This window comes from Chrysemys picta, chromosome 14, assembly GCF_011386835.1.
Source record: "Chrysemys picta bellii isolate R12L10 chromosome 14, ASM1138683v2, whole genome shotgun sequence".
Taxonomy (NCBI): Eukaryota; Metazoa; Chordata; order Testudines; family Emydidae; genus Chrysemys; species Chrysemys picta.
The window spans coordinates 23085514-23112854 of NC_088804.1; the positions used below are offsets into that span (position 1 = coordinate 23085514).

At 39.3% G+C, this 27341-nt stretch overlaps 1 protein-coding gene across 36 annotated transcripts in view; it reads left to right on the plus strand.

Moving 5' to 3' along the window:
- The window catches only part of ZNF536 (zinc finger protein 536), a 417537-nt gene that overhangs the window by 308601 nt on the left and 81595 nt on the right, over window positions 1-27341 (plus strand). The gene's annotated exons all lie outside the window — the stretch shown is intronic.

A 27341-nucleotide genomic window follows, 5' to 3' on the forward strand; every position in this document is an offset into this window, starting at 1 on the left:
ACCCCATTTGTTTAAGAACGGGGATGGCATGGTAGGGCAAGGATACTTGGATCTTCTTCTCCCAGTCCTTGTGCAGCTTTGCTGGGGACAGGTACAATCTGGCCCTAATTCTTACATATTTTGTATTGTATCTAATCTATCCTAAACTCACACACTGTATCAGAACATAAGAACGTCCATACTGGGTCAGACCAAAGGTCCATCTAGCTGAGCATCCTGTCTTCCGACAGTGGCCAATGCCAGGTGGGAATGAACAGAACAGGTAATCATCAAGTGATCCATCCCCTGTCGCCCATTCCCAGCTTCTGGCAAACAGAGGCTAGCGACACCATCCTTGCCCATCATGGCTAATAGCCATTGATGGACCCATCCTCCATGAATTTATCTAGTTTCTTTTTTTGAACCCTGTTATAGTCTTGGCCTTCACAACATCCTCTGGCACAGAGTACCACAGGTTGATGGTGCGTTGTGTGAAAAATACTTCCTTTGTTTGTTTTAAACCTGCTGCCTATTAATTTCATTTGGTGGCCCTTAGCTCTTGTGATATGAGAAGGAGTAAATAACACTTCCTTATGTCCTTTCTCCACACCAGTCATGATTTTATAGACCTCTATCAAATCCCCCCTTAGTAGTCTCTTTTTCAAGCTGAAAAGTCCCAGTCTTACTAATCTCTCCTCATACGGCAGTTGTTCCATACCCCTAATCATTTTTGTTGCCCTTTTCTGAACCTTTTCCAATTCCAATATATCTTTTTTGAGATGGGGAGACATCTGCACCCAGTACACAAGATGTGGGTGTACCATGGATTTATATAGAGGCAATATGATATTTTCTGTCTTCTTATCTATCCCTGTCCTAATGGTTCCCAACATTCTGTTTGCTTTTTTGACTGTTGCTGCACATTGAGGGGATGTTTTCAGAGAACTATCCACAATGACTCCAAGATCTCTTTCTTGAGTGGTAACAGCTAATTTAGACCCCATCATTTTATATGTATAGTTGGGATTATGTTTTCCAATGTGCATTACTTTGCATTTATCAACATTGATTTTCATCTGCCATTTTGTTGCCCAGTCACTCAGTTTTGGGAGATCATTTTGTAGCTCTTCGCAATTTGCCTGAGACTTAACTATCTTGAGTAGTTTTGTATCATCTGCAGATTTTGCCACCTCACTGCCCTTTTTCCAGATCATTTATGAATATGTTAAATAGGACTGGTCCCAGTACAGACCCCTGGGGGACACCACTATTTACCTCTCTCTTTATGATGACGACATCCATGTGACAGATTGAGAAATCATGTGGTAAACTGCACTAAAGCACATTTCACCCTCACCTGCACTCTAATCACCAGTCTTTTTCTTGTTGGGACTAGCTCTGACTCTCCAGACCTCCTTTATTGCTCACTGTCTTGCAGAATGGTAGCTGCTAACTATGAGGTAACTTATGTTAACTACAATATTAATTAAAAACAGAGATAATTATTAATTATGATTATTAGGATTTAATGGCATTGCACTATGCCATTATATTTTATACACACGGAGATAAGTAGCAGAATTCTCTATTAAAAAGCCAGTGGCTCTACAGAGGCCAAAGACAAGAAAGAGGCAAAACCTGCCTAGCTAACTCCTCCAGTCACCCTAGGCTGAATCTTCCAAATAAGCATCTCTTCATTTGCACCACCCTTTTGCAGTCAAACAAAATGGTTTGACTCTTCAATAAAAGATCCCCCTGCTCTCGTATTTGAAGTTTTCAGGATAGTTTTCAGTAGACCTGGGAGAACAAAGTGTTGAGTGCCCCCCCCTTCTCCCTCAACAAATCTTTTATGCTCTTTTCTTGCTTACTTATTGGTTATAGTCTTTTAGTTGTTGGGTTTTGTCAAGGTGAAATATTTTCTTTCCCTCTCCTGGAGTTCCATAGATGAAAACAGACACATAACATAGTAATGCAAAGTGGCATATAATATAACATGCACACTCACTGTTAGTGTTATAAGTGGTGTTACGATCAATGTAGTGCAGGTTATTATCACTATTTATTTTACTATCCACTGCTTACGTTTGATCTTTTGAAATCAATGGCTTCCAGTTCTCATGGGTCAGTGAGACATGGCTGGTAAAGGTATGCTCCACTTCATGTTTATTTGCTGCATGTTTTCCCAGTGTGGCAGACAACCAGGAGGCTTGATTCTCTTACCACTTACACCTGTGCTAATTAGAAGGTAAATCCATTCCAGTCAATTCCTGTTGTAAAATTTGTGGAAGTGAGAGGAGAATCAAGGTTGTATTATTTTGGGGAACATTTAGTAAACTCCATTGGTACAGTTACGATTATTGTTAAAAAGTGTAAAATGTTAGCTAATTAAAAATAATACTGGTTTTGCCCTTAATAAGGGCCAGGTTCTGCCCTTAATAAGAACTGCAGAATTATTTCTAACTTCGTTTTACAACTAACATCTATCCAATCAGTGGTTTTTTTGTTTGTTTTTTTAATTGTATGCATTGGACTATCGATATTACATTTGCTGTTCCAACCAAGAAGATTTAATAATCCAAATCTAACTTCTTACTCTTTCATGAGACTATGCAGCAAATGTAGATTCCTTTAATCATGAGACAAATGATGGCTATAACCAAGGGATTGAATTTTGGAAATGACGTTAGGACGAAAGAATTCCTGATGGGATTCTATAAATATTAACAACGAATATTTGTCTTATCTTATTCATTAAGTATTTAACCCTATTCATTGAACATTTTGTATGTTAAGAAAGCTTTAGCTTTCTGTCCACACAAAAATCTTTCTGCCTATAAGATCTTTTTGCAGATCCTATCATATTGCCTATTACCTTAGTACCCAAGCACTGATAACAATTATTCATTAGATAAACCAATTTTAATATAAACATATGCTCATTTCTTAATCAGTGATTTTAAAAAACTCACCATCCTTAAACAGATCTACATTAATTTGTTCCAATATAATGTTTTAAAGCATTTATTAGTTTTAAAAATAATGGTAAAAAAAAACAATACTCAGAAAAACTACATTTGGAATCAACTTTTTAATATAGCTATTTCTTTGAGTGTAGAAGGCTAGGCATATTTCAGAGCTGTGTGAAAAAATTTACATTCAAAGTGAAACCAGTGAATTTTAGGATTCTTGCCAACTTCACTTGGGTGTGAAAATGTCTGGCATTTGGCAAGAGTTTTATTTGCAATTGGATTCTCCACCGTCAATTGGCTTTTCTGCCTGGTGGATAAATGTGATAAAATATTTTTTTCTGTTAGGTCTTGCATTATCCTATCACTATCAGAAATTCTGTGTGGCTTATCTGGTTTCCCCTCCCTTCTATGGTGGGAGGAAGGTATCTTTGGTATTTTTTCCAACTGGTTGTCTTGCCCAAGATGGAGTTGTGTAGTGCAATACACTGCAACACCCATCATCCATGGATGGTACAACATCACCAAATATCCTACTAACTCAGCAGGGAATCAGACCAAGAAGCTGTCAATAGAGGAACTGAGTGGTGGGAGCAAAGATGGCTTTCTGCCACTTTTGGATTTCCCTGATCCCTGAAGCTGGCAGGAGCTGGTCCGCACCTCCTCTCCTCCTTGTGATAGCCTCAGAGCTGCTTTAATCTACCCCAGCTGGTAACAGACAGAAAGGGCCTATTATGCCAGCTGGGTGTCACCAGAGTGCAACATCACCCCAGTCACTCTCCTGGCATGCTCCCTCCACTGGGGACTGCAAGAAGGGGTTTCATAGAGCCAGATACATGTTTAGGGCACATGTCGAGCCCATTTACACTGCAGCAAGGGCCAAGATCTGACTTGTAGTGCAGAGCAAGAAGAGTAAATACATTTTTGGTGGATATTTTGCAGTGCCATATAGTCCTGGAAAGGAAATTCAATCCAGCTAAACAAAACTATTTAAAAGGAAATTGTAGACAGTTCACACTGAATCGAGAAAATGGCTGAATTCCTTTTTAGATGGACTTGGTAAAAGCAATAGCATTCCCCATCTCTGGCCCTTTATTTAGGATAAGATTTTTTGTGTGTGCTATAAATCATAGCTAGAAATGGAGGAGAATTTCCCTGTTGTTTCAATGATTCCTAGGAGTCATTTCAGTGGTCAAAAATATTCTGAGGTAACATATCTACATACAACAGAATAATTTTCCTTCCTCTGCTAACCCTTCTTCACAAAGCTCAGGAAAAGAGAGAACTCATTTAGCTTCTTAAACGTAGGTGTCAAAATCATTAATAAAGGAAGTGCCAATAAAAAAAATCTGGTGATACTATAATGGTGGAGATAAAACACTGCAATGAATAATTAGATGCTTGCATCAAAATGTGGCATGAAACAAAAACAGTAGGGTGTTTCAGAGACTCACCATTTAAAGCATTTTTAAATTTTATCTTTACTTGCACTCTTTAATCTTTTATTTTGCCTTTTTTATTTTTCACTCCTGTACCTTGTTGCTCTTTTGTTTTACTTTCTTTTGACTTCTTTTTAATGCATCTTCCTCCACTTCCATCCACCCCCATGGAGTTCTGTACTTTCAGTTCTTTCTTTGCTCATCTTACTGATAATAGAAATAGAATCCAAATGTAAGGCTAATTACAGATTTTAGGACACAGCAGAATTCTAAAACACTAAAGCAGCTGAACGGTAGACAACAAGGCCTAGTGGAAGTCTGTACCATAACCTCCACTTAAACTTCGACAACTACTGGGTTATGTTAGACTATTTTAATGATATTGCATGATAAATTATGTCTAAATCAGATGTAGTGTTCAGACCTAGGCCAAAATACAGCCGTGTTAAGTTTCTGTGACTAAAATCCATGCTGGAAGGAAGGAAGAGTACTACCTGAGGAGAGCCCTAGAGGCATTATGCCTATGCAATGGTGGCCCAGATGTATTGCCTCAGTGGAGTTGTGAGGAGCACTCGTTAAAAAGGTAGATGTTACATGTGTTGTGTAATTGGGCAGGGCTACAACTACACCTGTTTGCTCTGACATACCTGCTCTGAGTCCTAGATTGCTGTGGTCAGTGCTGATCTGCATTCCCTCCTCCACATACTCCACTACTCCTGGAGAACTGGCAACCAAATTTCAGCTGCCTTGGGCCTAGGATGGATTTCTTCCAGCTCTAGTGTACCCATAACTTATTTGCTAGTTTTTATAGGAATTAAGCTGGATTTGGAAAAACTATAGGCTATTTTCCACGGTGTATAAACTAATAATAATAAATAATAAAATCATATATTCATTAAGGGGACAAAATGTGGCTTTAATTAATACCAGAACCAGTAATTTGATTGCAACAGCTACTGTAGCAAAATAATCACGGTTCAGTTGCATGATGTGGGTCAAAACTATTTGAACCCAATTTAGATGAATGTGTGGGATATGTAACTTCCAGATAGTTATGTTATCAGCCTGGGCATCTTTCTGATCTGTACTGCGGAAAGTCACCTTAGAATGTAAGGGGTAGAGGAGGAGAGAAACCATATCCATCCTTCAGGTGAGAGTTGCACAACTTCTTCCGAGGTGCGGGGAAGAAGCCCAGTGTATATTCCTTACCCTCTCTGCCTCCCACTGAAGCTGCATAGGATGGGAGAGTTGCTATAGTTGTTGGGTTAATTACATGTTAGCAGGAATAGGAAGGGGGGGAGAGAGAGAGAGATCAGGACACGTCCATGCTCATTTGTATTGTTTTTGAATTTGGCTTAGTTAAGAGAACTATTCGATGTCGGAGGAGGTGATAGACTTACAAGGGGGTCCCTGGTTAGTCTCCATTTAGAGTTGCCAGTCAGGAATGGTCACCTGTGGCCCCTTTATGTCTCTGACAGCTGACTTTTAGTCAGCCAAAAAGAACTGCCCCCTCCCTGGGAGGTCAGGGAGGCAACAAGCATGCACAGTGCTTCCTCAGCAGTATCCTCAAATACCTGACTTACATACAGCAATTGGGCTGGGCAGTCTTCAGGGAGCAGCTTGCCCCATCAGTATGTGATAGAATCTCTCTGGTGACAGGGCACTAGGGTGACCAGACAGCAAGTGTGAAAAATCAGGACGGGGGTGGGGGGGTAATAAGAGCCTATATAACCAAAAGACCCAAAAATCAGGACTGTCCCTATAAAATCGGGACATCTGGTCACCCTACAGTGCACTGTGGGCACATCCACAATTGTGACCAGTGCTACCAAAGGAGGAACTCGTGGTGTGGACATTATCCAATGTTACAAACATACAACCAGACTTGTTACACTGGCTGAGTTTCATTTACTCCATGTCTCCATTCAGTGCCAGTCACTTGTTCTAGAAATGAAAATGGGGACCACAGATGCACAGGGACAATATTTTGTGTTTTTACTGTCTGTCTGTCACAGTTCATAGTGTTAAGCAAGCAGTTAAAATATGAATTGTTCCTACAGTGCTACTGTAGAGTTACATAGTTCTGTCCAAACAAAACCAGGCATTATGAATGCTGTATATTTGGTCTAGTGCTGAAAAGAATTGAAAGCTATAAAGTGAGTGCACAACTGGTTGAAAGACCATCCCCAAAGAGTAGCTATCAATGGTTCACGGTCAAACTGGGAGGGCATATCCAGTGGGGTCCCATAGGGGTCATTCCTGGGTCCGGTATCATTCAGTATTTTCATTAATGACTTAGATAATGGAGTGGAGAGCATGCTCATAAAATTTGTAAATGACACCAAGATGGGAGAAGTTGCAAACATTTTGGAAGGTAGGATTAGAATTCAAAATGACCTTGACAATTTGGAGAATTGGTCTCAATTCAGCAAGATGAAATTCAACAGCGACATGTGCAAAGTACTTCACTGAGAAGGAAAAATCAAATGAACAACTACAAAATTGGGAATAACTGGCTAGGTTGTAGTACTGCTGAAAATAATCTGGGGGTTAAAGTAGATCGAAAATTGAATATGAGTCAATAGTATGATAGATAATATCATTCTGGGGTGTATTAAGAGGATTGTCATGTGTAAGACACAGAGATGATTGTCCCACTCTCTTGGGCAGTGGTGAAGCTTCAGCTGTGTCCAGGTCTGGGTGCCACACTTTAGGAAAGATGTGGACAAAGATGAAAGAGTCTGGAGGAGAACAATAAAAATGATAAAAGGTTTAGAAAATCTGACCTGTGAGGAAAGGTTAAAAATACTGGGGATGTTTAGTCTTGAGAAAAGAAAAGTGAGTTGGGACCTGGTAACAGTCTTCAACTATAAAAACAACAAGGAGTCCGGTGGCATCTTAAAGACTAACAGATTTATTTGGGCATAAGCTTTTGTGGATTAAAAACCTCACTTCTTCAGATGCATGGAGTGAAAGTTACAGATGCAGGCATTATATAATGACACATGAAGAGAAGGGAGTACCTCACAAGTGGAGAACCAGTGTTGACAGGGCCAATTCGATCAGGGTGGATGTAGTCCATTCCCAATAATAGATGAGGAGGGGTCAATTTCAGGAGAGGCAAAGCTGCTTCTGTAATGAGCCAGCCACTCCCAGTCCCTATTCAAGCCCCAAAATTTGCAAATTAATTTTAGTTCTGCTGTTTCTCTTTGAAGTCTGTTTCTGAAGTTTTTTTGTTCAAGAATAGTTACTTTTAAATCTGTTATAGAATGTCTAGGGAGATTGGAATATTCACCTACTGGCTTTTGTATGTTACCATTCCTGATGTCCGATTTGTGTCCATTTATTTTATGTAGGGACTGTCCGGTTTGGCCAATGTACATGGCAGAGGGGCATTGCTGGCACATGATGGCATATATAACATTAGTAGATGCGCAGGTGAATGAGCCCTTGATGGTGTGGCTGATGTGGTTGGGTCCTCTGATGGTGTCGCTAGAGTAGCTATGGGTACAGAGTAGGCAACGAGGTTTGCTACAGGAATTGGTTCCTGGGTTGGTGTTTCTGTGGTGTGGTGTGTAGTTGCTGGTGAGTATTTGCTTCAGGTTGGGGGGTTGTCTGTAAGCGAGGACTGGCCTGCCTCCCAAGGTCTGTGAGAATGAGGGATTGTTTTCCAGGATAGGTTGTAGATTATTGATAATGTGCTGGAGAGGTTTTAGCTGGGGGCTGTATGTGATGGCCAGTGGTGTTCTGTTATTTTCCTTGTTGGGCCTGTCCTGTAGTAAGTGATTTCTGGGTACCCGCCTTGCTCTGTCAATCTGTTTCCTCACTTCCCCAGGTGGGTATTGTAGTTTTAGTTGTAGTTTTAAGAACGCTTGATAAAGATCTTGTAGGTGTTTGTCTCTGTCTGAGGGATTGGAGCAAATTTGGCAAATTAGGGCTTGGCTGTAGACAATGGATTGTGTGATGTGTCCTGGATAGAAGCTGGAGGCATGTAGGTAAGTGTAGCGGTCAGTATGTTTCCGGTATAGGGTGGCAGATATGTGACCATCACTTATTTGCACTGTAGTGTCCAGGAAGTGGATCTCTTGTGGACTGGTCCAGGCTGAGGTTGATAGTGGGGTTGAAATTGTTGAAATCCAGGTGGAATTCTTCAAGGGCCTCCTTTCCTTGGGTCCATATGATGAAGATGTCATCAATGTAGCGCAAGTAGAGGAGGGCCACTAGTGGACGAGAGCTGAGGAAGCGTTGTTTTATGTCAGCCATAAAAACGTTGGTATACTGTGGGGCCATGCGGGTACCCATAGCAGTGCCACTGACTTGAAGGTATAAGTTGTCTTCAACTATGTTAAGGGCTGTTATAAAGAGGACTGTGATCAATTGTTCTCCATGTCCACTGAAGGCAGGACAAGAAGTAATGGGCTTAATCTGCAGTAAAGGAGATTTAGGTTAGATATTAGGTAAAGTTTTGTAACTATAAGGGTAGTTAAGCTCTGGAATAGGTTTGCAAGGGATGTTGTGAAATACTCCTCACTGAAAGTTTTAAAAAACAGGTTGGACAAACATCTGTTAGGGATGGTCTACTTGGTCCTGCCACAACGCAGAGGTTTGGACTTGATGACTTCTTGAGGTCCCTTCCAGCCCTACATTTCTGATTCTATGATCTGCCCTAGTTATGGCCTTGATTTAAGCTCTACAGGCAGCATGACAACAGACATTTGAGCAATTTCTACACCCCTCCCCCGTCAGACTATTATTAACTCAGATAAAATGTATATGACCATAGAATAAGCATGGAGCATGGGTGAGCAAAGGAGTGGGAGGACCTCAGGGCCACTTGGTTTACAAACAGGCATCACAGCAAGGCTGTCCTTTGCCCCCTCTTACATTTCTTATTACAGTACATTAAAACCCTTTACTCCGTCAAATTGACAAAGGCAGCTATAAAAGGGGTCCTTTCTAATACACAGTAATATAAACTATGTTTGTACACTTACCACATAATCCCTAATTACTTCCATACTTTTATGTGTAGAGAGCTTTGACGCTTGCATTTCTGGATACTTAGTGAATGGAATAAAATCAGAAATTATTTCTTTATAAATATGGGGCAAAATGTGCAGGGGGGATTAACTTCTAGATTAGTGACATGGCTCATGTTTCAGAATAAATATACTAAGTGTCATTGATCCACTAAGTGTCAAATCAAAAAATGTGACACCAACAAAACTCGTATATGACCCTGACATTCCTCTAGTACTTAAAGCAATTACCCTGCTGTTTAATAACAATGTTTATGAAATTGCTTTTTGATTAGCTATCATCTATGTCATACCTATGTCAATAATTCTCAGTGATGCCTGTGTGTGACCTTTAACCTTACTTTAAAAGTAATTTCCATTGTATAATAGCAGGAAGACACTTTAGGCAATGTGTAATGGGCACTTCTTGTGGCAACTGTAATCGTTTGACTTTTGGCCTTGAAACATAGAGACCTAAAATGTAATCCCCTCCTCCCAGCCTGCAAGCACATTGTATGTCTTGTGCTTCCATAACAACTTTGAGAAAATGTTCCAACTCAGACCCCAATGAGAAAACCTACACACAGTTTCACAAAAAGGATGAGTTTGTAATATTTTTTCATAAGGTTATCCTTAACGAATGCTATCTTATGAAAATGGCAACCCATTTTTTCCATTTCACCTTTATTCCTCTATGTAATGTTCTGCACACACTTCAGGATGTAGTCCATTACCCTAACTAAGCTGGTTATAGATGTCAGCACTTTTCCACAATGTCTTTTCTTCTTCCATCTCCCTCCCTACCCTCCTTTTTGCTTCTGTAATTGTTTTATGGATCTGTGGATCTGAGACAGGCACTATACACCAACTTAAAACTGCTGTAACATGAAAATGCTGCTTCTCCAGATGCTTCCATGCTCCAGCTCAGGATATATGCAGCTTGCACAACAATAACATCCAAAGAGGTCTCAAAGGATCTCCAGAAAGAGACATTAGCCCAGTGCTCCATAAATATAGATTCTGCTGTGTTAAAATTGGTTGACATGATTATCATGTCAGGCAGAAAAAATATTCCAACCCGTAGGTGGATAAATTGATGCACAGCAGCCACATCAGATGCAGAGACTCTAGGGTAGATGGATGGACACATATATGTCCCCATGTATACATCCTCTAATGGAAAGTTCACCAAGCAAACATTAGCAATCCAGCACATCAGGTTGGTTGTGGACACTCCCTGGAGGTCATGTTTTCCAAAACACCCATGAAATCAGGTTAACAATTTATGAAAAATGTAATCCTGCTCCCATGACTCATGCAAGGACATAGGAAACAACAGCTCTGTGTTCTTCACATAGACCTGCTAACTCTGTGTGGGTGAGAAAATCATAATTCCAGATTCCATCCACAACATGACAGTTTTCTGACCCGCCTTTGGTCAAACAGATCAGTAATAGTAAGAAGAACGAGATTGCTGACTTGTTGGTGCTCTATACAACCTAGTTGTAACCTTTGCCCACTTCTCAACAAACCTGTGGAAGGAGTAGTGGCAATTCAGTGTGTCCATATTGGATATGGTCCACATTTTATCTGATTCGTGAGATTTTCCATGGTTAACTTAAGCAGTAAGAAATACACGCCTGCCTATGCTTGGCTTGAACTTGGCTGTTTTAAGGGTTTTTCCATAGACTGCCTCTCCCACTCTGTCCCTAGTCCTTTCTGTCTCAGAGACAGATTCAAACCCTCATATTCCTGGGTCAAAGCTAATAGAGCCCATTTGATCTGGCTTCAGAGCTGGTAAGTCAGCAAAAGAGCTCTGCACTTCTGTGCAGAATCCTAGAATCTGATACTGGTTTCCAGCTGTAATGTCTTGGGGTTGAAATATGGCATGGCAATAGCTGCTATTAGGAAGTGCCTTTGTATTTCCAGTGAAAACTGGTTCATTTTGACTAACTTATGAGGCTTTGAAGATGAAACTTTGTACATGTACGGTAAAATGTAAGCATTATTATTTTTAGTAATGATTCCCCCTAAAATGCACACGCGCCAGCAGTCCGAAAGGAATGTAGGCGGTGCTGCATGTAGGTGTGTGGCTAATAGCACCATGTTGTTTGTGTGCACATCTCCTAAAGGGCACACTGAATGAAGCAGGGAACAGTGGCAGTACAAGGAGGCAGGTTGGTAAAATGCACACCAAAGGAGGGAGAGCCCAACCTTACCACTGACTTTGGATTGCTTCACTGTGCAACCTTAACCTCTTGTTAGCTGATTTTTTTTTTTAATGAAATATGTTTGCTCACAGATTTTATGTGAAACACAAGCTGGACCCATAAGCCATGTTGAAGCTGCTTACATTTCCCATGGGTCCAGGCAGTTTGTTCACAGGGCCTAGCAACTCTTCTGGTCCTGTTTTAGAAGTCTGAGTAGATGATGAAGCTTCCTTGCTCTTACCGGTTAACTGTTCCCCTAGATTGTATCCTATTAATATGCCATAATATGTTGATGTAAAACACTTAAATGTTTCCATATGTAATAAAAGGTCAGGCATATTATTCTTTTATTACCAAGAGTCATATATCAAGTACTGCACAGGAAATTCTACTTTCAAGCAAAATAGGAAGATAAATATATTGATTACAACTTATATGTCAAATTAGCTTGAACCCTTTGTGTAGGTATCAGGTTTTTACATTTGAGAATGTATGGTAGCTAATCACAGATCCTTCTGTGTGTTTTTTCTGAGCATGATACTGAGACTAGGATTATGCTGAGGGAGCCAGTGACTGCATTCTTTTATCTGCCTGAACAGTCACTACTGTATGGAGCAGGTCTCTGCTCACTTATTTCCATCCTCCTAAATCAAATGCTGGCCCTCTTCTGGTGGTCAAGAATTTGAGGCTGGAGAAGCGCATTCTCTTGCTGCTTCTGCCTTCATTGTGAGTAGCATGGATTTCTCATAAAATGTGAAGAACCCTTAAATACCAAACTTTGCTGCCCCTGCCTTCTACCTCAGTCCACACCTTCCTTTTTAAAAGAAAGTATTCAAAACATTTCTGACCGGTCAGCTCTTTCTGTATCAACCTGTCATAAAACAGGCTGAGGTTGCAGAGATCCAGCCACCTCTGCAAGAGGAGGATGCTACAGCTGTGACATAATTACATTATCAACTTAATTAAGGAAGTGAATGAAACTAAAGAGAAAACAAAACATCTGAAGAGAAGGCTAGAGGTAGGAAGTAAAGGTAGGTTGGGGAAGGGTAGCATGCAGAGGATGTGTTAAATTTAGCTCTAAGTGGTTTAATAGAGATCCCATATGTAGTGAAAATCATTAGGGTATCATCCAGTGATCTTCATTTTCATAAGAAGCTGTGACCACGCCAGGAAAACGTGGGGTGGGATGGTATAATGGCACCCCAGAAATAAAGCTATATATACATGGCACCACAATAGTTCACATTCTCTGGGGGGCTGAACCAAGTAGTAGACAGAGGCACTGGAACAGAGAACATAGTACTTAAATGTATTCATGTGTCAAGACTTTTGCAAGGCTATTTTTGGTAGAACAAGGCTCAGTCCTGTAGTCCTTGCACAGCCAAATCTTCCATTAACTTCTGTTGTGTAGGCTCAGGCTCCTTATTATACTCACCCAAATATATTAATTGCCCAAAACAAATACATGCACTTTTTTGCTAAGATAAATATAATCCAATACAGAAATATGCCCTTCTTTTATTTTTGAAATGCAAGTATCATTTATCTTTTAGTGCAAATAAAAAGGGGGGGAGGGCTGCATTTCTCCAGATCCTTTATTTGCTGTCGATGTACAACTATGCACTAGTCTAAATGTCACCCATATGTGGAACAGTGGTTGCACCAGAGCATTCATGGTGAGATGTCTAAAGGGGTGTCAGCAAATTGGACAGGGTATAATTTTAGTCAATGTGTTCTTGTCTTATTTTAGTTCAACATCATTTCCCAGTTGCAATTCTTCTGAGTGACACACAGAATGCAAAACAACATAAAAGGTCTGCCCTGAGGCAGATATGTGTCCGTGTAGGACTTTAATTATTCTTTTTGAATCATACATAATATGCAAGCCCAATTTCTTGCATAAAAGTCTGATGGAAAAATTGTGTATCACCTGTATAAGTATTTTATCATAGTCCTTATATTTTTAGAAGTGCTGAACATAGGGAAGGTCCGTGTTAATCAAATGTATTCTTTGGATTTTTCAGACAACATTTGGGAGAGAATGGAAAACAATTGCTCCCATGGTGTTTTGCAATGGCATTTAAAATCGTTGTTTTTAGAAAGGCCGCCTTTTTTCATTCAACTGCTGTGTGTTTAAATGGCACTTCCAGTACATGTATAGTGCAATATATATGTACGAATTTATTTGAATTTCTTTCAGTATGTTTCCCTTCTAACACCTGTGAGCTGGATCTTTCTCTCATTTACTTCGCTTTTATACCAGTGTAATTCTATTGGCTTCATGGAGTGACTTCTAATTTATACTGGTATGAGTGACATCAGAATCAGATCTTAGCCTTCTAAGAAATATTATTAAACTTGCTTTTTTGAAGCACTTGATGTATCATTTTACATTAGTAGATTAAAAAAAAAAAGGGTGTGTTTTCTCCTTGAGTTTGAAGAGCACTGAAATGTAGATGGTTCTGATGAAAACTTTTTTTTCATACAGAAAAACAGATAGGGCTATACCACATTAAGAATGTCTGCACATTTGTGCCACAGATTATGGGTCTGATCCAAAGCCCACTGAAGTCTTTCCACAATAGTGGAATTGCATTGAATCTTTGACATGCTGCTCATAAAGTTCCATTCATGTCCTAATCCTTAGGGAGGAAAGACATTTCATGAAATAGAGCTGTGAATCTGCTACTTTGGGATGACATCAGGCAATTGATATTAGTTGAAATTTGAGCCACAGGGACTGCCAGCTCCTTGGAAATCTGCCCCCTTCTTGCCATTTCTAAATACCATATTCAAAAAAATCTTGGCAAATATAAGCTTTAATTCTATGTAATAACATAGCCAGTTTTTGGAAAAATAGTCATAATTTAAAATGTTGTTAAATTACATGCATAAACCTGGAGCTAAAGAATTGTTGAATACATTGCTTTGCTGCACCATAGATTAGATATTAGATCAAATAGTAACTTTCACATGCACAAAATGGCAACATGTTCCATTAAAAAGAGCCAGGCTCACTGTTTAGACTGTCAGGGTCCCAGCACAGTTCTGTAAAGTTTGCTTTCCTTGTTTGTGTTACTCTGTCCCAGTTTGAGTAATCCACTTGTTTATTTGGTCATTGCATGGCTATGTTTTTTTTAAAGCATAAACTGTTTGGAGTTAGTCAGGAGAAAAGTACTACACCCACTCCCAAACTCAGCAGGATAAAAAGCTGGATGCTTAAAACTGTTACTATGGGTAAATTTAATCATTCAGATTAGGAGCATTTGTATTTCGAGTCGTGAGTCTTTCCATATCTCCCTGCAAATGCATGTGTTGAGGCTTTTCTGCTGCCTTTAATGGGAGTTATACATAGGGAGAGGAAATATTTTTCCCAAGGGTTTTTTTTTCCAATTTACAACATGAAAAATATGTAAGTACAATAGCTGTTAGTTTTATAATGAAGAAAAAAAATCAAATTATCCTGCAGTTTAAAGGATACCAAAGAGAAACCCAGAAAATATCAGTGAAGATCATGTTTAATTCAGATGATATAAAACCAACAGTTTTAGGCAAGTTCAATTTTCTTCTCAATTGTTTGGGCACTCTAATGTACAAAGTTCTATAATTTACACCCAGGAGGATTTCCTGGCCTCCAGCCCACTGACTGGCAGTGACCTTGTGCTAACGGTCTGTCAAAAATGGTCACTCAGAATTTGTTGGTATGAAAAATGTTTGGTGCCTTTCTTTAGAAACATAATAGACAGCTTTGCTTTCACACCTCTTAATAGCCTTTTTAAAAATAGTTTTTCTAACAGGATGCTTTTTTAGTCCTCGGATCTTTACGCCTCTACATTTTTCAGAATTTATTAAAATTATTTTTATATTTTATATGTTTTTATCCTAAATTTCCTGATGCCACACTGTGATGCTGCCAGTTTAGAAACTCCAGCTGTTGTGAGTCACAAGGGTAGGCTGCCAGTGGCAACTAGATCACATAGGCAGGGAAATATTATTTGTAAAAGCAAAGATGTAACCATTTGAAGCTGGGCTTTGAGCTCTGTCAGGTTGCAAAAATGTAATATGGACTGTCATGTTGCGTTAGGAAAGCCTCGCTTTCGCTCCCATGCTCTAATCACCTCATAAGCTATTTGTGGTATGTGTGTGGATTTTAAAATATTTTCTTTATTTAAAATATTAGATGTATTTGGTTCCATAAATCTAGCATATAACTATATTGAGAAGGTGTACTGCAAGTCCTGTATCCTCTGTCCTGGGGCCTTAAAATTCCTCCTGTCCCACAACGAGGGGCCGGTTTTGTTTAATATCTTTATTAATGATCTGGAGGATGGCGTGGACTGCACTCTCAGCAAGTTTGCAGATGACACTAAACTAGGAGGCGTGGTAGATACACTAGAGGGTAGGGATCGGATACAGAGGGACCTAGACAAATTAGAGGATTGGGCCAAAAAAAAACCTGATGAGGTTCAACAAGGACAAGTGCAGAGTCCTGCATTTAGGACGGAAGAATCCCATGCACTGCTACAGACTAGGGACCGAATGGCTAGGTAGCAGTTCTGCAGAAAAGGACCTAATGGACGAGAAGCTGGATATGAGTCAACAGTGTGCTCTTGTTGCCAAGAAGGCTAACGGCATTTTGGGCTGTATAAGTAGGGGCATTGCCAGCAGATCGAGGAACGTGATCGTTCCCCTTTATTCGACATTGGTGAGGCCTCATCTGGAATACTGTGTCCAGTTTTGGGCCCCACACTACAAGAAGGATGTGGAAAAATTGGAAAGAGTCCAACGGAGGGCAACAAAAATGATTAGGGGTCTGGAGCACATGACTTATGAGGAGAGGCTGAGGGAACTGGGATTGTTTAGTCTCCAGAAGAGAAGAATGAGGGGGGATTTGATAGCAGCCTTCAACTACCTGAAGGGGGGTTCCAAAGAGGATGGAGCTCGGCTGTTCTCAGTGGTGGCAGATGACAGAACAAGGAGCAATGGTCTCAAGTTGCAGTGGGGGAGGTCCAGGTTGGATATTAGGAAACACTATTTCACTAGGAGGGTGGTGAAGCACTGGAATGCGTTACCTAGGGAGGTGGTGGAGTCTCCTTCCTTGGAGGTTTTTAAGGCCCGGCTTGACAAAGCCCTGGCTGGGATGATTTAGTTGGGAATTGGTCCTGCTTTGAGCAGGGGGTTGGACTAGATGACCTCTTGAGGTCCCTTCCAACCCTGATATTCTATGATTCTATGAGAAGGGAGAGCATTTTTACAGGACTCCAATGTTATTCAATGGAAAGCCAGGAACAATTTTAAACTTCCAGGTCTCTATGAGCTCTGTTCAGAGCAAAAATTATTTGTGGCTCCCTGTGGGGTGAGACTATGGAAGCTACAATGCATGTTTGTCCTGCTGAGCTGTTCTGGTATGTGATTTACTGGCTGTAGAAGTTATTTTTATTTTTTAGGATTGTAAAGATCTGCAGTGGAGAACTACTGGGTGGAATTGAAAGTTAAAACTAACCCTGATTCAGATGGGATAAAAATGTCCTTCCACAGATGCGATAGGGATATGTAGGGAGTTAACATGGTTGCAGATTAAATTAACTGTCTTCTGCAACCAAGGATCATGAGCCTGCAATTAATGTTCTTGCAAGAATAAAAATACAAAACCTTTTTTTAAAACTAACTTTAACTTTAAGATTGGATTAATGGTTCTCTGTCTCTTTGACTGAGGGCAGTACCTCTGAATAATCTGGTTTTGTTTTGCTACACTAGTAGTGATACAGTTTTAAGATTGTCCAGCTGTTTAAATGCAGGATTTCTGCCTGTCAGCCCTAGAGAAGTAGACTATTCTAATAAGCTCCCAAGATCTACCTGAGCAGACTTGGTGGAAGCTCCTTACATTATCATCCTTGGCCGTATACTGTGTCTGATAGCCACAATGGGATTAATCCAATGAGGAAAGGAAAACTAGAACTCATGTGCCATTACCATAGTAGGGAGACAATTTTATCTCCTAAAATATGGTTAGGCTACTTGGGTTCTAAACTGGGCACAAGCCTGCAGAAATTCTGTATCTCCACAACCACAAAATTGTGTATTATCTGAACAAAGCCATGAATTACAATTTCCAATCATATGCCAATATAGTGTCCTTTAAATATTCAAATCAGCCAAAAGCTCTCTCACCTCTACCCCTTCTGCCTCCTTGGGTACAGAAATAGTCATATCTTCTTGTTCTTGATTAACTGACTGACTGCTTGGAAATCATCACTTTAAAAACCATCAGCCAAAGATACTTGAATGATCTCTGCACAGACATAGTATATTTAAATCATCAAAGGCCTCATAGAGGTATCTAAAATATTTTTAATAATTTTCTTACTATATAGCAAATTTGATGCTAATTACAGTTATTTACATTCTCCCACCCCTCCAAAAAAAGGGTGTGTCTGTGGGGGGGAGTTATCTGAATGAAACGGAAGGAAGTTTGGATCCATAATGTGCAATGACAGCTCCTACAGTGTGATGGGAGGAACAATTTGAGATGTCACAGGGCTATGCTCAGCTTCATAGAGATTGGATTTCTCTACGTGTTGAAGTATGAGGAAGACTAAATAACTCAGATGTCAAAAGCACCAAAGAATTATGTTTGTCTGGCCTATGCGAGGATAAATCTCATTTCTTGCTTATAGCCACAAGACATCCCTTTAAGTGCAATAAAAATTTAGCATTTTCCCCTCCTAATTGTCTTCTATAATATTCTCAAATTTATTAAAACAAGATTTTCCATTTTTTAAATATATTTTTTCACTGATAGATTGTGCTCTTTAGTATCATTTTACATAATTTAATACAATTTGTTCCATCCATTGGTTTTCATGGAGATACAAGCTGTTCGTTTGTGAGAGAGCTGGCATAGGAGAAAATGCTGGCAAAGAGTCACCTCCAGGAGTTTATTCAGATTTCAAAGTTGTATGAGGCCACCAGCCATTTTGAAGCAGATTAATGTTAAGGGTTTTTTGGGGAGGTGGGGTTGTTAATTTTTTTTTAAATTACTACTCCCCTCCCCCCCCCATGAATCTTTAGCAATGTGAGTCACTGTTGTTTTGTTAGCTGAAACACAGTAAAAAAACCTATCTAAGCTTAGAAGAGGGGCTTTCTTTAAAATGTGGATTGCTGAATAAAAAGAACACAGGTGTCTTAATTATTTGTACAAAAGGAAAAAGTAATGCTGAGCGGATGTGCTATAATGATTAGAACGCTAAAGAGGAGAGGCCGCAGTAAGTAAGATTCTTGTTTCTTCTCTATAGCTAATGTTTTCCTCCACGTTCCGCTTTATCTCATTCCTTGAAGTGCTGTGTTCCATATTCTTTGCGCGCGCGCACACACACACACACACAACACAAAGTTGGCTCTGTATGTATTAAAAACATGCCAGACTACTGACACTGGGGAAGTAAAAAGAGAATCTGTCCGACTGTCAGTCAGACGTCAAGCAAAAATTCCTGTGGCCAGAGTATGGTAAGGAATTCTGCACATCCATTTTTTATTTTTCTTTTATTTAGTTAGTTGTCTGTTTTCTGGCTGTGGAGACAATCACTCCTCCACCATGAAGCCTCCCCAGCCCCTACACAGGTACCAGCTGGCTTCCTCATGTGGCATGCCCCCTAGCATAGGGTGCTTCCAAACGCTGGGATCCAAGCCTTTGGCAGCAGGAAGGAGTCAGTAATTGGACTTTCTCCTCCCATTTGCTCTTCCCACCAGCTATTACTTCACACCTGAAAGAAGAGAGCCACAGCCCTCCAGCAAAAAGTTTCATTCTGTTTCAAACGCAGACCAACAAGGAGTTATGGCACTGCTGCCCCCTCAAGTCAGCCATTGGGGTGTTCCCAGCCACAGAGTGTTTCAGCTCTGCCATGTTCTTACCTCCTCTTGGCCCAGTGAGTGAAAGATTAAGATCCGGATTCAGGCGTATGTAATCAAGAATATATTTTACAAGTATAATATGTTGCATAGAAATATTTGGTCCACTTTTGTATTGCAAAATATTATTAAGCTTAGATATTTCAAACTATGTTAAATAGAACAATGTCTGTGTATTCATATTTAAATATATATTTAACACAGACTTTCACAGTTAATGTATTTTCCATTTACCATATTTCTGTATATGGACCCAGTCCTGCTGTCTTTGCCCATATTGAAGTCAATGAGAGTTTTGTGTGAGGACTGCATAAATGGTCCCCTTATATGTTTATCATCGAGAGATGATTTTTCCATGTATTAATAATATTAATGTTATACATTTATGTAGCACCTGGGCATGCATGGATCATTTCACTCCCCAAAGGAATGCAGCCATCTCTGGTTGGAAACACAGTGGCAATGCAATACAAAAGTGTCGGGGAGGAGTCGTGAAGGATAACCTATCTAAATGAAACGACAATGGGAAGTTAAATTGGCAGAATTCAATTATTAGAATCAGATTTTGTCCAGGATACCAGGGCTAAAACATCTACTTTTACAAAACATGCCATGAAATTTTTATTGATTTCTGGTGACCAATTCTTTGTGTTTTACATTTCATGAAAAAATCAACACAAGTAACACATCACCACTTCCTGACACCATTCTGCCGCACTAGTTCAGTGATGACATCAGACATCTAATGACATCTAAGTTTATAAGAGGGGCTTTCTTTAAAATCCCAGCGCCTGGGATTTCCTGGGAGGTCTCCTATCCAAATACTAAGCAGACCCATGCTTACTTACCTAACCTTGCTTTGGGAATGATTTTAGGGAAGCAACAATCATTCCTGATATAATAGAGGATTGAAGCCATTGCACGGTTTTGTCCACATACTTGCTGTTGCGGAGGAGGATTAGACTTGTAAAGTTACACCCCAAGTCACACAATGATGAACCACCTTTCCCCCCATGATATTGTCTTTTTGTTAGAGAGAATAATTTGCTATGGTATCTGAGTTCATTGGTAAAAAATGAAACAAATTGTTTAGTTTTGGCTTTCATCTGTAATGGCCCTTCAGTGCAAGCTCGGACATTTTTGACTGTTAAATAGTTGATCTGCAATCACTCACAGAGAGCATATATTGACTCTCCTTCTGCATATAATGAGTTATTCATCACTGTAAAGTCTCCTATAACTTTCTATTGAACTTTCCAAAGAGGAAACCCTACTGTGTGTTAATATCCTGTGCTCAAATGACAACTTCCAGTTCTATTTAGCTCCAACATTTTTTTGAGCCACATTGTTGAAAACTTTACTGTTGATTTTTAATCATCAGTCAAATTCTGGGACTTACCTCTTGTGTCTGGTAAAGAATGTATAAAATGTATTTGTGTTCCAGTTGATCTTGGTATCTTGTGCAGTCAGGGAAACATTTATTTTTTCTGTTCTCTCTGGTTTTGGTGTTTTTCGTAACCCTATCAAAGTAACCATGAGACCTGTTCTCTCGTCTCCCTGGCCATCTGCTTGAAGCATCTGGTAATCAGGTGCAAGCCCCCACATCCAGAGCATTCATGCTTAAATTTGCAGCTACCTTGCCACCCACATTGGCTTTTGTTAAGCTGCCAAAATGTACCTGTTTGTGTACTGGATGTCAAGTATGGGACTGAAATTCCATCATCTATCTGCTGAAATTGTGATGGGCTGGTGTGACATTATCACCTTCAAACACAGAGAAAAATCAGCCCTCTCCCATGTTTTTCAGCTAGAGTTTCCAGTTAATCTTTGCTCCAACTGCTCATCATATCCAAGCCATGTGCATGCCACACAAGTACCGTTTTGAGTTGCAAATCATTCCTCAAAGAAATATCTCAGATTAAAAAAGGTTGATGCTTTATGTGCACTTGTCATTTTGGAATTCTTTCTTATCCTGTATCCCTTTTTCAGTCTTAATCTTTGTGTGTCTCTCTCTCCAGGAAAGAGAGATGAATAGACATCTCCTTCTTCTCCAGATTTTAATGTTATATCTGGATTTGGGGGGGATGATGATGCATTTCCCAGCAGAGTAGCTAAGTACAACAAACTGCCAAAATTAGGCTTTGGGTTATTGGCTGCAACTGAAATCTGGCCCACTGAGTTTAGAGGTAGAAAATTGTTTATGTGAAAAGCTCAACATGTAACAGCACCTGGGTGCTTTCCTGTACTCTCTAAAGAGATATCACAAAACTAAAAAAGCCGTATGCCCTCTGATTTGTTTTTCTGCAGCCCCAGATCAAAAGAATGAAACATGTCTTGCTTTTAGCTTTTGTCACAATATAAGCTCACCCTGTTGTTTATTCCACTACTAATAGCAGCACCAGAAAGGGCACTTAATGTCTGTAACTTTTAAAAAGATATGGATCTCTGAGTACTTATTAGTTATTGCATTTGAATACTATATTAGTTACTGCATTCTGTGATCAAATTCAATAGGTGTCGCATATATACTGCCAAAGGCCAAGTTTGGTTCTTAGGATCTGTGGCCATCTCAGCTATGACAAGGTTTGAAAGGCATACACCACTTACTATTGCATATTCATACATACCGCTGCATATAAGATGAATTTAAAAGTCTCTGCTGAAGTGTTTGATTTAACTCCCATTAATTCAAAAGGCCTTATGGATGGAGTTTTCTAAAGGAGTTAGGTACCCAACTGCCCCAGAAAGTCAGTGAAAGTTGGGCTTCTAACTCCCAGAGGCCTTTTTGAAAATCACCACATGAGTGCTTAAAATAGACATCTCCACATATTAAAACTATTGTTCTCGAAAATCTGTAGGAATTGTTACAAAATGCTAGTGCACCAACAAACAACTCCCTGGATTATAAGCAAAATTGGTAAAAACTTTGCCCAGCTGTTTTCAGTAAATGTGTGTGCAAACATGGAAAATAGGTTTGAGGATGTTAAGGTACTAGCTGCTTGTTCTAATGAGAAAATTTGTTCATGAAAGGGACAGAGAACAATAACAAAGAGGTAAAATTCCACACTGATCTGATAAGTCAGCCTCACTATAAAAGTATTTTCTTAAGATGATAGGTAAGATTGGATTCATGTGTGCATAGGGGCAAGGGTTACACACCAAATGAAAAATGGTAACCATTACTCTGATTACTTGATGCAAGTAGGTATTATGTTGCACTTGATATACCTGTCTATATATTTTTCCTGCCAAACTACTTACTCATCACTGACATCTTTCTTTAAGTCTGACGCTTATAATACAGTTCTTTAGGAAGTTTAAATAAACTTGAAGAAATAGAGGAATGGTTAATGTAATTATTCCATGCAGAAATGCATTATATTTGTAGGTGCTGTTCTTAGTCATTTGTATGAAAGGTGAAATTTTGTTCAAAAGTGAGGAAGAAATTAATAGCATATATTTTTTTAAAATCCAATAAAATAGCATCAATAAACTGCTACTGAATTATTTTAGTAGAGTAAATGCAATAATCTTTCATTTTAAATGTGTAGTCTTTTAGACTTTCTGGGTCAAATTTTGCTTGAGTCTTTTTAATAACACCAACGAAGGCCTTGATCCTGCAAACACATCTGAGCAGACGATACTACTCACAAGTGTAAGTGTTTGGATGATCAGACTTCATATTTGCAAATGCAGCTAGTTTGCCACATATGTGCATGCAAAATAGGTAGCTTCATACACAATTAAATAATTGTGTGGGATTTTGCACAGATACACTCACAAATTTTGAACCAATTAATGAGGAAATTAAGGAAGCCCACCTTAAATAAATCAAATATGATTTCATATATATTGGTTTGGAGTAAAGTGAAATATTTAGAAAAATCTGAAAACTCATATTAGTTATTGCTAAAGCCACAAATAAATCCGTAAGGACCTTTTCAGAAGCGGGTAAAATGGATGAGTATTTAGAAGAGGTCTTATTGGCTTGAGTCATAGAGCTGGCTCTCTGAGTGTTGTGCTGTAAGTTAGTGGGAAAAGTTTGACAGCAATTTAATTTTCATTGACAAATACTGTCATAATATTAAGGGAAACATGTTTCAACAGTAATGGTCGATGCTCAACCAGTCATATGGACTGGACGAGCTTACCATATGCTTAACTACAAACTTCTCTTGGAAAGCTCCTTTTAAGCACTTGACAAGCTTAAGGTACTAGTCAGTAATGAGCTTCAACGAACATGTGAAGTTTTACATTTCATACAGAGAATGGATTAGTGTTTATATGTTTAATATTAGGAAAAATGGATTAGTGTGCTTATATTTATGTAGCTACAGTACATATATTTATTCATACTCTTGGTCTGAGGGTAACCTATGGAAACCTATGGAAAGAAAATTGAAATGTTTGCTTCAGAAAATACACCCCTCTCCCCCATAACACTGTATATGAAAATAGGAAAGAATCAAATTCGCCGAGTTTGTTGAAATGATAGACATGAATAACAAGCAAATGACTAAGCAACTCCCTCCCAAACCCTTAATAGTAGCTGTAATAATACAAGTTATAGTGAATTCTAGTTCTCCACTTCAGATAATTATAAGGGATGGTATATTGCCCTGGGGGTGCCTGTTATCCCGTTATGGGTACATTTTCAGTAATGTGGTGTCTCCCTTTGACATGTACTGTTTGCACCCACAAATTTCTACCCACAACTCAATGCAGAATTTGATATTTGAGCTTTGAGCTACCTGCTTGCAGGTGAAAATCAGATAGTTGGAGATGAAACTACTTAGACTTGTGGCTAAAATTCATTTTCTGGATACAAATTGCACCCACAGAAAGGGAATGTGGGTCCCAGCCTCCTGTGAAAATGTACTTCTGACTCTCAGTCCTTAGCTGCTGTAGGTTCCATTTTTTGTGTTTTGTTCTGCCTTTTGCTTTTTTGGCTATGATCAAATCCTGTGCAAGGTTGGAAAACCAGTTAGATAATTAGAACAGAAGTCTGACCTGATTCTGTCTTTATTTGCTGTATTTTGTTAGCATTGAGCCAATTGTAATTTAGTTACGTGTACAGTAAGAAGTCAAAGGTGACCACATTTAAACAATATGAAAAACATAGTATGTGCTTATGTGAAAAGCATATAAGCCCCTTCACTGCATGTATGAGGCAGGAATCATGGTCTTTCCCATTTTTTATGTGGTCTTCCTCACTTCCTCCTCATTAGATACGTAAAGAAAGAAACTGACAAATACTATAGATGGATCAGCGGTGGAATATATTTTGTCAGTGCAGGTATTTGGGAAACTGGTGTTTCATTTCATAGTTTTAATAGTTTACAGATTTTCTTACTGAGAAAAAGAGAGATGGGGTCTGATTCTGATCCCATTTACATTAGTGTAAATCAGGAATAACTCCTGGATTTACAGTTATGAGTAAGATCAGAATCAGTCACACTGTGTTTGCATGTTATCCATGTCCCCCATCACTACATATAATAACTCTCCTCTATAAGGATTTCATGCTTGAGACAGAGACAATATCCTCAGAGTTTTCTATTTGTCACTATTCTCCCCTATTAATCACTATAAAATTTTCTTTATTTCCTTGTCTACAACTGGGATTTAGATTTTCTGGCCTGGAATTAGATGGGTCTAGATGATACCATCTGCTGACTGTTCTTCAATTTATATAAAGATTCTTCGTTTCTTAGGTTTTTTTTTTTTTTTTAAGTGTACACAGCTGAAGAGAAGAAACCAAAAATGGTGTCCAGAATTATCATTCATGTTCTCAGTTTGGCAACCAGAGGCAGATTGGCACATCTGCACTCCTTGTAGATAGTGCCTGAGTGTAGAAGTGTTAAGTCAGCTTTGAGGCTTGCCATGAGTTACTGTTTTATTAACAGATATTCATTAACCAGCCCCTCCCCACCAGCCATACGCTGGAAAACAATCAGAAATCACATTTTGGTGGCCTTTGTCACTACAAGGTGCAACCAACTGATTTATTTAGATGCACTAGCAACAAAACATCCAATTAGAATAATACTTCTGCCTTTGGCTTGTTGGTTTCCCTCACGTTGAAGAGTCCCAGCTCCATTTCTATCTATGCGCATCTCTTCATGGGTTTCTTGGTTAAGGCAGTATTCTGAAGATTGTCATTGTGGCCCTAGACACTTGGAATTGCACCACTTTCATTTAGTGTCATCACTTTAAAAGTAAATAAATTGTAAAAGACTATAGTTTAAAAGAGAAATTTCACAAAAAAGGCAAAGTTGGGCCCTGTTCCTGCACTATGAAGGGAACAGGGACATGACTGCCTCCACACAGACCCCCACTGACTTCATCCACTCTCCCATTGCCTTCAGTGAGGCTCTGTGTGGACAGAGCTGCCTGTCCCTGTGCTACACTTACGGATAGGCATAGTGTCCAGTGTTATCACCCCACCATATTAAATTTTCCCTAGTTTATCAACCATACATTGAAGAAGTGAAGCATATTATTGTGCCTGCTAATACTAGTGTGGTGTCTTCAGTAGGACCCACCTTCACAGAAACCAGTTTGTCACCACCATTTTTTATTCATATTGCTTGAGGAGCAGTATTTATCACCGCTTTCGGTAATCTTATTTTGCATTAAAAAGTACAACATTTGGACCAAAGACAATGATGATGACAAATGCTTTTTTCAAAGCTGAAGAAGATCTTAGGGGTGTTTAAGTGACTGTGGGGATTTGCTCTTCAGATGGAATGAATCAAAAACTGTAGTCATGATCTGGACTCTGTTGGGTGATTTTCAAGCTTCAATTTGCACGTGTTTGGTCACACATCAAATGCAGAATGGAAGTTTTAAACCTAACAGAACAGGCATGGGGATTCACCGATGGCAAATCCAAAATCGTGTCTGGAGATTTGTAGCTTCTGTTTTACAAGATCTTTTGGTTTGTACTTTTAAAGTGATGGCACGGTACTGAGGGTTGTAGTTCAACAGCTTGTTGGGTCTTTTAACAATTTGTTCTATGGAGGAGGACGAGGGGGTAGAGACAGCTATATTTATCACTACTGGTGTTCAGCAGAATAATTGATTTTTCAAATTTGGCAACCAGTGTTCATTCTTTTTTTTTTTTTTTTTTCCCCCCCTTTTCCTTTTTATATCCTCATCAGAGGAAATTTTTCTTCCTGGTTCTTAATGGAGAACTTTTACTCCGACCTTCCTTGACTATGAAGTGCTGGATCTGCCAAATTATCAGTGCTTCTCCTTGCTTGGCCTTATAGAGTGTCACAGCAGAGGACCAAGAAGTGTTGCCTTCCAAAAGGAACTAAACCTGCTGCGCACTGAACCCTTGCCAGTCTGGGGAGAGAATAAGTGCCAGAGAATTGAGCCTAGGCCTTTGCCATGGCAATTCACAGTGCTTTCCATGGTGCTTTTCTTCTGAGTTGTCTCTCTGAATACGATATTCAACATATTTCTAGTGCACCTGTGGCTGTAGGAGTTTTCTTGATGGCACTGTTCTAGCAGTAGGAGCAGTGTTTTGTAACACGCATTTGATTTAGCCAAGAAGAACGTGTGGGAGTGATTTTGTCCTGAAGTAGTGGCAGTAGCAATACTGACCACCGACTTTGTGTTTTTAATTTTTAATTGTGTGGTCACTTAGTTTTTGGACGTCTGCTCTGTTCCAGACTGGTACTTAATAGCAATGGGTTAGGTGGATGAAATTTCTCCTTATTAGAATTATTGGAATGGATTTTCAAAGTCACCTGAATGACTTAAGAATACAAATCCCATTGAAAATCAATTATTTCTATCACTCCATAGATGTGC